Below are 10,894 nucleotides of genomic sequence, written 5' to 3' on the forward strand. Positions count from 1 at the left end.
GAATTAACTTTTACCAAAATTATGAAAAACTTCCAACTCAGCTTAAAGATATTATTCAAAAGAATCTCACTAATGCAAAGATCATCAAGAACACTTGGATCATAATAATTTTCTTTAATAATATAAATTCAATTATTGTTAATCAAAAGATTTAAGCATCTAATCTTTTGCACATGTTTCACAACAAATAGTCTAACTCATATTCAAAGAATACAACTATGATGCACAATCCAAATTATCATAATCCTATTAAAAAAAGTAAAACTTTAATTCATAACGACAGATCAATAGATATTTATATGTTTTTATATCACTTGATTTTGAAGCTCTTAGACTTTTTTCTTTTCTTTACATCCCTTATTTTAACATTTGATACTTGAGGTATTTCTTTTTTTCTTCAGATGTTATGTTTTTTTACTCAAATACAAACATAGATAATGAATGCAACTGGCTACTCAACAAAACATACTTCAAGATACTTTGCATACTCATAATCTTAATTGCCTTTTTACGCATTTTTCATGAAGATCCTTGGTTACTAAGCGACTAAAATTAGCGGAGTAGAACATATTACTTAGAGCTTTAACTTACCTATATCACATCTCGCAAACTTAGGCAAGCTAATTTAGTAACAAGAAGATCATAGTCTAAATCATACACTTCTAATTATACCCAACTCAAATTTGCCAAACTATTCATCATGTCCATGTGCAAATAATAGATATTTGATCATTTGAGTGTAAATAACTCATGAGTTCACATTGTACATGTTAAAAAACTAACTCAAGAGTACCAAGAAACTCGACATAATAACATTCTTTCATTGACTCAGAATAATAAGAAAAAGCTGAGTAGAAAAATTTAAAATTTTATAAAGATTCATCAAAGTTGCTAATTCTCATGTCATGACATGTAAAGTTTAATTGAAGAAATATTCTATTTTCCTCCCCCATACTTAGATTGCATATATAAAAATAAAGATCAAGAAGAAAGAAAAAAGATAGAACACTCTTTTGGAGTTTTACAATAAGAAGAAGGAAAAGGATTGAATAGAGGAACTTTCAAACATTTGGCGATCTTAGATGTGTCGATAAATTGACTAGTTGTAGGTTCGAACCCTACTTAGGGAGATTGGATTCATCCCGAATTCATTAATTTGGAATGTAGGAATGAAAGAGTTCACTTTGGTCGTGGTAACCCGTTTCCTTTGTAAAGATTAAAGATTTTTAAATTTATTAATTAATAATTAAATTGAATTATTTAATTCAATTTCTAATTTCTTCCAAATTTAGAAATTGAATTAAAAATATCTTCATATCAAATGCATAGTAGCCATGAACTTGAATTCCAATATCTACCATCCAAACTTTAAAAGCATACTTGAACACACATCATGATAAGTATAAAAAAAATAAAGAAATAAAGAATTGAGAATAATAAACTATCCTAAATATACTAGAAAGATTAAATCCTAAGATAATTAAAGTTAGGTTCTAAAAATAAATAAATACAAATCCTAGAATAAAATTTAAAATAAAGTCCTAAATCAATGATATGACTATTTAGGTAGAGGAGATGGATATATATGTAATCTTTAGAGAGTATTTTAATTTAAAAATAACTATATTTTTGTTATAATGAATCCTTAATTTTTTGGATTTAATTATTTCAATTTCACCTAAAAATAGCCAAGAATTAAAATTTTTGCATTTTTCAATGGCCCGTGGAATTTTCAGCGCCTTGTGGACTTCGTTTGTCAAGCTATTGTCGCGTCTGTCTACGATGCGGGCCCGTTCACACGCGCTGCTTGCCTTCCGTGCCTGGAGGCTCCTTCGTGACTCGCGGTTGGCTTGCTGGTGCCGCTGCTGCGCACCTTACAGCCTTTTCAGTGCCTCGCAGCCTCATTTGTGGCATGTGGCCCATGGCTCGCGGCTGGCCCATGACCTCGCGACTATCTTCTTCGTGGCTTCGTTCTGCCTCGTGGCCTCGTCTGCTGCATGTGGCCTGTGACCTCGTAGTTGGCACGTTACTAGGGCAGCAGCGGCTGCCTCCTTCTCGGAGAGCCCCTCGCGGCTGGCTCTGCTGCTGGTTGCTGCTGCTTGACTACTTCGAGCCCGTTTCATTCCTGCCGTGCCTCTACTACGGGCCTGTGTGAAAATTCACTGTCGCAACGTGGCTCGTTCAAAAGTAAATTTTTTTTAAAGGGGATTTAATTGCTTCAAATGGAGAAATATTACTTTTGGGAATCAAAGAAGGTATGAATGCTTACATTTCCTTCACAAACCTACAAGGTAAACATAAAGCACTAAAATTTAGACATACAAAAGAAAAAACTTAAATGCATAAAAATTGAAATATGATTGCTAAGTTTATTATTTATAGCTAGACATTCCTGATTATGCTCATGGTGGGCGTACCCACAAATTTCTTTTCTGATGTTGGCAGCTCTTGTTGTATGGAAGAACTTGTCTAAGAACAATCTTTTCATCTCATTCCATGTTGTTATTGAACCGAATGGTAGATAATAGAGCCAATCTTTTGCTTTATCCTTCAAAGAAAAGGGAAAAGCTTTAAGATTTATTTGCTCTTCGGTCACACCATGTGGCTTCATTCTGGAGCATACAATATGGAATTCTTTCAAGTGTTTATAGGGATCTTCACCTGCACATCCACGAAAAGAAGGGAGTAAGTGAATTAAACCAGATTTTAATTCAAAATCAACTGTAATATTAGGAAATGTAATGCATAAAGGTTGTTGATTTAAATCCGGCGTGACTAGTTCTTTCAGAGTTTTGTTCGCCATATTTTCTGTAACTTCTTGAAAAATAGATGTGTCACAATAGCCAAATCTATTTCCAACTCCCCTATAAGACAACTTTTTCTTTGCCTAGTCTGCTTTCTTAATCGACGTGATGTCTTCTCAATTTCAGGATTATACTGCAAATCAATATCTTGAGAAGAACGAGTCATAAACAAATAAATTAAATAAGGAGAAACTAAAATAGGTTCCCCGGCAACGGCGCCAAATTTGAACGGGTTGTCGAAGCCCTTCAAAATAAATTACTGATTTTCCTAAACTAACTTGTAGAAATAGTGAAACCAGGTAGAGTCCCAAGGGAACCAATGTGAATAGCTTCTCAAAATTAAATAAAATGGGGGATTTTGAATGTTTGAATCAAAATTATAAATAAACAGAAAATAATGAGGGCTGAATAATAAAAATCAATCTTAACAAATCTTCAATTCAAGAGTGCTAATTCCATCCAATTGTAATCATGATCATAGGCTGAAATATCAATTTTTCTATTCAAGTACTTAGTCTACTTATTCAGAAAAGTCGCAACAAGTGTAATTCTCCTAATATAATTGACTCAAACCCAACATCCAAATCAAGACTTACCATTAGTCAACTGAGCACGATAGAGTTCCATATCAACTCAATGATAGTAGTAAGAATAATGAGAATGACTAAACCAACATTAATTAATTGAGATAGCTGCAATTGAATTAACCTTGTTCCTTTATTTCCCTAGAGCCTATCATGCAAGCTATGTAATTTGAAAAGGCCGCAATCACACACACATGAGCCAGCTCCTTGCTACTTATGTCAATCGTTCATGACAACTACGGATCACAAACTCAAAGTTTAGCAATAGAAAAATCAATATCAAAGTTGAGTCGTCAATTCAATCAATATCAAAAATTCATAAATAATAAAAACAAGAAATAAAGAATACTTGAATTACAGAAGAATTCTATTAAGGACAAAACCGCACAAAATCACAATTGGAATTTATTCACTCTTGAATTAGAAACTAAAATGTTAGCCACACATGGTGGATTAAAAATTCACAAGAAAAGAATTATAAGGAATAGAAGAAGAAAAATAGTAAATATCAAAGCACTCTCAGCCGCCCTTCATTTGGTAGAACTAACCTCCTTATATAGGAAGTTAAACCTAAACCCTAATAAGAGAATCCTTATAAAAAAGAAATAAACTTCCTATATGATCTTATCCCTATAAGGAAGGATAAGATAAAGAGTAATCTAAACAAATTAAAATCCTAAATACGTGGGAGAAATTTCTCTTTATCCAGCGCTTCCAAAAAGAGAGGAAATTATATAAAAGTGGATCCACCACGAATTTATCTTGAAAAACTTGAAGCTCTCTTCTGCAGGTTCCAGCAGCTCACGAATTGTAAGGCATGGTCACGCCTTATTCACAATGATCTTCTGTACAGATTTTTACTCTTCCTCCAAAAGACTTGGTTTCTGACAAGTGATGACTTAAAACATGTCTTTAGGCTGCATTCTGCTCAATCCTTGATATTTCATCACCTAGGTTAGAATAAACATAATTTCCATAATTAAGTACATTATTCAATCAAATTGTAAGGAAATTAAACACAATAAATATAACTATTTATGACCTATTAGGAACCTTTTCTTGAAGTTGGCAGAAGCTTTCCCAATACCACATCTAGCACTCGGTTCCCAACCAATCTTCAATTCAACTGCTTTTTCATCTTTTGAGACTCGTAGAACCATCAACTATGATGACAACCTAAGAGTTCCCCAACATGCATCCACCACCATCAACATTGCTTTAAACTGTGTTCTTATTTCTTTTTAAGTCTTTCCTTAAAAACATGATTATGGTTACTTTTCTAGTTTATTTTTATGATTAATGTGATTAGATTAGGTTTTCCTATTAATATGCTTATTATTAATTTATTAGATTTTGGAATTTGATAGTAAGAATATTAGAGTTTTAAAATCTGATAATATGCCAGCATTAGGGTTTTGGAATTTGATTAATCACATGTATAAGATTATATGATTAAATTTCCATTTTCTCCATGATTTTGTAATTAAATTACTTTATTAGGATTATATGATTAATCTTCCATCTTTATTTATTTTATTCTTAGTTTTTTTAGGATTTGTCAAACTTTTATGTTTCTACTTCAATTGATTGTTATTTATTATTTTATTTTTATTTTATTTCTTTCATATTCTAATTATTTTTTATCCTTTATGCATGTTAAAATCGGCTCTAGAAAGTGTGGATTAAACGAAAAATCAAAGCAATCAGGTTGGATGCCCCAGAGCCGACCGACTCTAAACTCCTTTGCCCCATTTTTTTGTATGTTGCGAGTTTTTGATGTACTTATGTCGATTTTGTATACTGTAGCTCGATTTTATGGCTTTTATTTGTAATTTTAGTTGTAGGCTAGATTGTAATAGTTAGATTTATTTTTCTACTCTTTGTTATTGTTTATTTCTTGATTTAATGAATATTAAATAATTATAACATGACTGCTTAATTAAAAAATGGACATATAGACTTTAGGTTAAAGTTGAATCCAATATGAAAATTATAGTCCATTAGGCTAATTAATATTAACCGGGCCTAAACTCTAAAATTGAGGTAGACTTAATAGGCTTTACAACATTTCTAGTTAGGATTGGACTATATTAGAATTAGGTTCACACAAAACGGGACTTATCATAATAACTAGTCTATTAGGCTTAAAGGTTGGAAGTTAAAGCATATCTTATAACTAGGCTAGACTAAGTGGGTTATATGTATAATTAATTAGTAAGCTAGATTCATAACTTTAATATGGGCTAGGCTTAATAAAATGGGCTGGACCTAGGTAACTTGTATGTGTTATTTGGTATGCCTGTGTATGAACTGCTGTGTTAAACAAAAAAATTAAAGACTAATATACACAAATAAGAAAGTTGGCTTCTGGATCCATCACTGGATTTGTGCCGTAAGCTTCCTTATGGAATCTGAGAAACGCGAGTCATTAGTAAAAGTATCACGGTGATTACATGGATAGAGACTCCTATCTCTGTACTAGTCTTAATGACTAGTTAGTGCGTTCCCAGTTAGGTTGAAAAGTCTTTTATGTCCTGAAACCGCACCCACAAGGAGTTAAGTAACGGGTTGCAAGACCTTTACTAGTTACTTTTATAAATTAACTTATATTCGTTTATCTTTATATTGGAAGGTTGTAAGAAAAGATAAATGGCAATCTATCTTTGCATAGTATCTTTGACACCAACAAGCTTACTTGGTCGAACTTTCTTGATTGGCATTGCAATATGAGAATTGTTCTCAAATAAGAAAAGAAACTTTATATGCTAGACACACCTCCATTACGTCTCCCGATCGCAGATGCATCCGGGGAGGTGGTCTAATAGTATAAAAAGCGTCAAGAAGACGATAACCAAGTTGTTTGTGTGATGTTAGGAAGTATGACTTATGAACTACAAAGACAACATCAGAATATAGATGCTCAAACAATCATTTCACATTTGAAGAAAATGTTTGAAGAGTAGGCACGGATTGAAAGGTATGAGACCTTAAAGGAATTGTTCTAATGCAAGATGGCAGAAGGTGCATCTGTGAATGCACATGGACTAAAAATGCTCGGATATATTTAACATCTAGCGTGTTTTGGTTTTATGATGGACCATGAATAGTAAGTATATACTTAATTTTGCAATCTCTACCTCACAGTTATTCACAGTTTGTTATGAACTTTCAAATAAATAAGTTGGATACTATGATACTCGAACTTATTAATATATTAAAGATTGTGAGGGGCACCATAAAGAAGAAAAAGAGAGTTGTTATAATGGTAGAACCATCTAAGACTATTAAGAGTAAGTCTAAGAAGAAAAAGAGAAAGAAAGCCTAGAAGTCCAAGAAAGCTTTAAAGGCTATTGAAGGTGTCAAAAAGGACAAAGGAAAGTGTCACCATTGTGAGAAGGAAGGACATTAGAGAAGGAAATGTAGGATTTATGTCGCTGCTTTGAAGAATAAGAAGTAAGAACAAGCTTCTAATTCTGAAAAGAAGGAATAAACTAGCCTAAAGGCAATTATTTCCATTTAGTTTAGTTACTAGTTCTAATTTCCTTATTAAGAATTTAATAATTTTTTATAATTCTTTTTCTAGAATAATTGTTGCTATTATTTCATTTAATAATATTAGGCAATTGTTGCCTTATTTAGTTAAATGATTTATGTTTGTAGAAGGTCATAGAAAAGGTTGTATAAAAATAAATTCTTATTGTGACAAACCTAAAGCAATCCTAAATAGGCATAACGATTATATTATTGATATTAAGACAAATAAATAACACAAATAAGTTATGAACTTATAAATCTTATGAAATCAATATTATAATCAAGTTGTCTTTAAGAAAGAGACATATGTTGAACTCCTCACTAGAATGTCTATAACTTGCAATTACTCAAATTGATAAAGTTTCATAAGATGATGAAACCTAACTTTATGAGATATAGTTATATCAATAAAGAGTATCACAAGCCTTTTCATAGAATATATACTCTTATAACAATTAACTCCATTTAGTTACATTTGTAATATAATCATAATAAAGTCTATATAGGATATAGACTAGTTTGTGATGTGTAAGAGAAACATGTACAATTAGACAAAGCTGATAGGCTTGATCTAATAAATGTAAGTTTGTAAGGTATCCAAAAGGGTTTTAGGATATCAACACTATCATACTCTTGAAATAAAAGTGTTTGTTTGGAATATGTTGTCTTTTAAGAAAAAGCGGTTTTCTGAAAGAAGTAGTGGGAGTTTGATATATCTTGATAGAGATCAAGATAAATCAACTAACATTAGAATGGAACAAAGGTTGAAGATGCTTATCCTTATGCTAATCAAATATATAATTTTTGATGTGTAGTATGATATAACATATTTATAAAAAATAGAGATCTCTTATGGAATATATAATTATATCTCATTGTTGACGAGACTACTACATGAAGAACTAATGTTTGACATTAATTCTTAGAGTTAGCATCAAGCCATAAGATTCTATTGTGGATACCATATTATTTAACCAAGTGAAGACTATGATGGACCCATCTAAATGGATAAGATCCATAAGGGTGAAAGTGAGCTTTTGAGAAAAACTAACATGGAAATCTTTGCCTAAAGGTTGAGCAAAAAAAACTTGATAAGTTACATATTTAATCAAGGGGTTGATTAATAATGCAATTATAAGTTCCAATCCAAAGAGAATAAATAAGTGTATATGAAGGGGTTGGTGGGAGTATAATATATTTTTTAATATTGTATATTATGGACATATAGATAAAGGAAAGTGGCAATATTATGATAAGTGTACTAAGATAAAAATCCATAAAGAGTTAGAACATGCAGTTAACTTTCTAGGATTGAGATCTATAAAGATAGATGCTTAAAACTGCACAAATGTTCTAAACTTTAAGTACATAGACATATATGTTAAAGGAGTTTAACATGGAAGAATTAAAGAAAGATTCTTGGCAATGTCTTATGACATATCTCTTTCCAAACAGATATGCCATAAACACTAATTGAGAAAGAGGTTATTAATAAAATGATTTACGCGAAAGCATAATATTCTATTATGTACATATGTCATGTTATGTACTAGACTTTATGGTTATTCTAGATGTTGATTGTAAATCACATAAAATAAACTCACAAAATAGATTCATTTCATTTTTAAAAGGAAAGCATGATTTTTGGAAAGAGTTATAAAAAAGTTATTCTTACAACTTGAGCTCAATACATCTCATTATTTTTGGGACAATATATGAGAAATATTTGGATAGTTAATATTCTTTTTCAAGAATAAGGTGTGGTTCTTAAGTATTGTTGATCTAATGAGTTAGATAGACAATAGAGCCATTTTCAAAGAACCAAGGTCTCATCTATGATCCAAAATATTGCATTAGAGCATTACTAATAAATGACTTATTAGTACGATATAAAAATAAAACAAATATCCATTGAAGATAACAAAGTTGATCCTCCAATAAAGCCGTTTGACCTAGAAAGAACATGATCATCATAAGAAAGAATTTGATATTGGATACCATGATGATTGCCTTTGATAGTGCTTTAATACAAGTGGAAAATTGTTAGAGTATTGCCCTAAAGAGAAAGAGTTGTCAGATGATCTGTGTTAATTTATAGATCACAATTGATGGTATACAATCATAGTAAAGGCATTGTTTGACTCCAGTGGTAGGAGTCGAGTATTATCAAGGAATAATCCAAAGAGTTAGAGATGAATGCCATAGAATGTAGATACAAATATAAGAGAAGTTATAAAGTGAGTTTATAATGATGAGGTTCTCATTACATACATTCTTAAACTTTATTCCTAGTTAATGTTTGATCAAGAATTAGATATTGACCATTGGATATTTGATCAAATGCTCGAGACTGCTATAATTCGTTATCACTTACTTATGGAGTAAGCAATCTATCTCACACGGTTGAGGAATAGGGATTTGGCGATAAGCATAAAGGTTGTTACAAGAACAAGTTTATTAAACATGACTTTAGTGAGTAGTCCATATGAAATTTACCCCCAGTGTCTTTGGACAATACTCTTATGACAATCATGTAAGACACGATCCTTAGACTTGAGATAACAGTATATTATCTTATATGAGGATTATTATACTTTGATGCTATCTTATGTTCTCTTATCCATGGATCACTCAAGGGATAATCATTGGGTATAGTAAGAGTCATAGGAAGATAATAAGTTATTAATAAAGAATTCATTGCCCAAGGTAATATGTCATGGAACCTTATTCTGATGATTCTTGATATGATTTAACATGGAAATCCTTGGCCAAGGTTGTATAAATGAAGATTATGAAAATTGTTTCATAGATCTTATTCAAGATGTTATATGCAATATCAAGAATAAATATGATTGGTTCAATTATAGGGTTGACGCTTGCATCCATGCTCTATGAATCAATTAGGATAAAAGTACAATGAAAGGATTGAATTACATTATAAGATTGTTCACTGTAACTGTTGATTAAATCACCTTAATCATTCCTACACATTTGATGGTCATGATTCATTGCTAGATGCAAATCTTGATCTATGAATATGGATTAACTTATGTTAGAAAATTAACATTGAATTAAAGGAGTTCAATATATAATTCATATTCATTGCTAACATATTAGGTAGGTCATACACAAATAGGCTTTAAGTGTGGATTAAGATGAGGCTTTAAGATTTGGGCTTAAGCTTATATATATTGAGCATAATTAAAGATTAATTAATTAAGAGCTAATGGGCCTATGATGGGTTATTATCTATGGATTAGTTATTATATTAATTAAAGTCCATTTAGGGTAACAAAGCCCAACTTAGAGTAAGTTAGGGCTTTGTAGAAATCCAAAACCTATAAGGACTTCAATTAAAGGCCATATATATAGAAAGAGATGCATTTGGGGCATTAGGGTGTGACTTGATGATCAAGCAGCACGAGATGCAAATCCACATGCATAAGGAGAAATCATATTGCTTTCGATTAATGCAAGCGAGAATACATGTGTTTTGATGCTTGGGAGGCATATGATGAAGCATATTAAGTATTATTAGGTATGCCCATGCGAATCTTTTCTTATTTTCATTTAGGAGTTATAGAAACGTAATTGACAAGCTTCATTAGTGGCATTGTAGCATGAGTTGATTATTAAGTAGGACGAGACACATATCCATATGTGTGATGGAGAAATCATGTTGCTTTCGACTAATCCAAGTGGGAATGCACGCATTTTGATGTTCGAGACGCATATAATGAAGTAATTTAGGCTGGAGTGTTAATAGGTATGCCCATGCGAATTTTTCCTTATTTTCATTAAGCTAGCTCATAAAATTTGCCACTATGAGAGTTGTTGGCCATACAACTACTCTTTAGTTCTTGATTTGACTTTAGTTTATACATCTTTCTTCATTTATTTTTTCATATTTGGCTGTTAGTTTCTTTTTTTGTATGGAATGAGGGCTTTTGCACTATAAAAACTACATGCAAC

Source organism: Ricinus communis, chromosome 9 (genome assembly GCF_019578655.1).
Source record: "Ricinus communis isolate WT05 ecotype wild-type chromosome 9, ASM1957865v1, whole genome shotgun sequence".
NCBI lineage: Eukaryota > Viridiplantae > Streptophyta > Magnoliopsida > Malpighiales > Euphorbiaceae > Ricinus > Ricinus communis.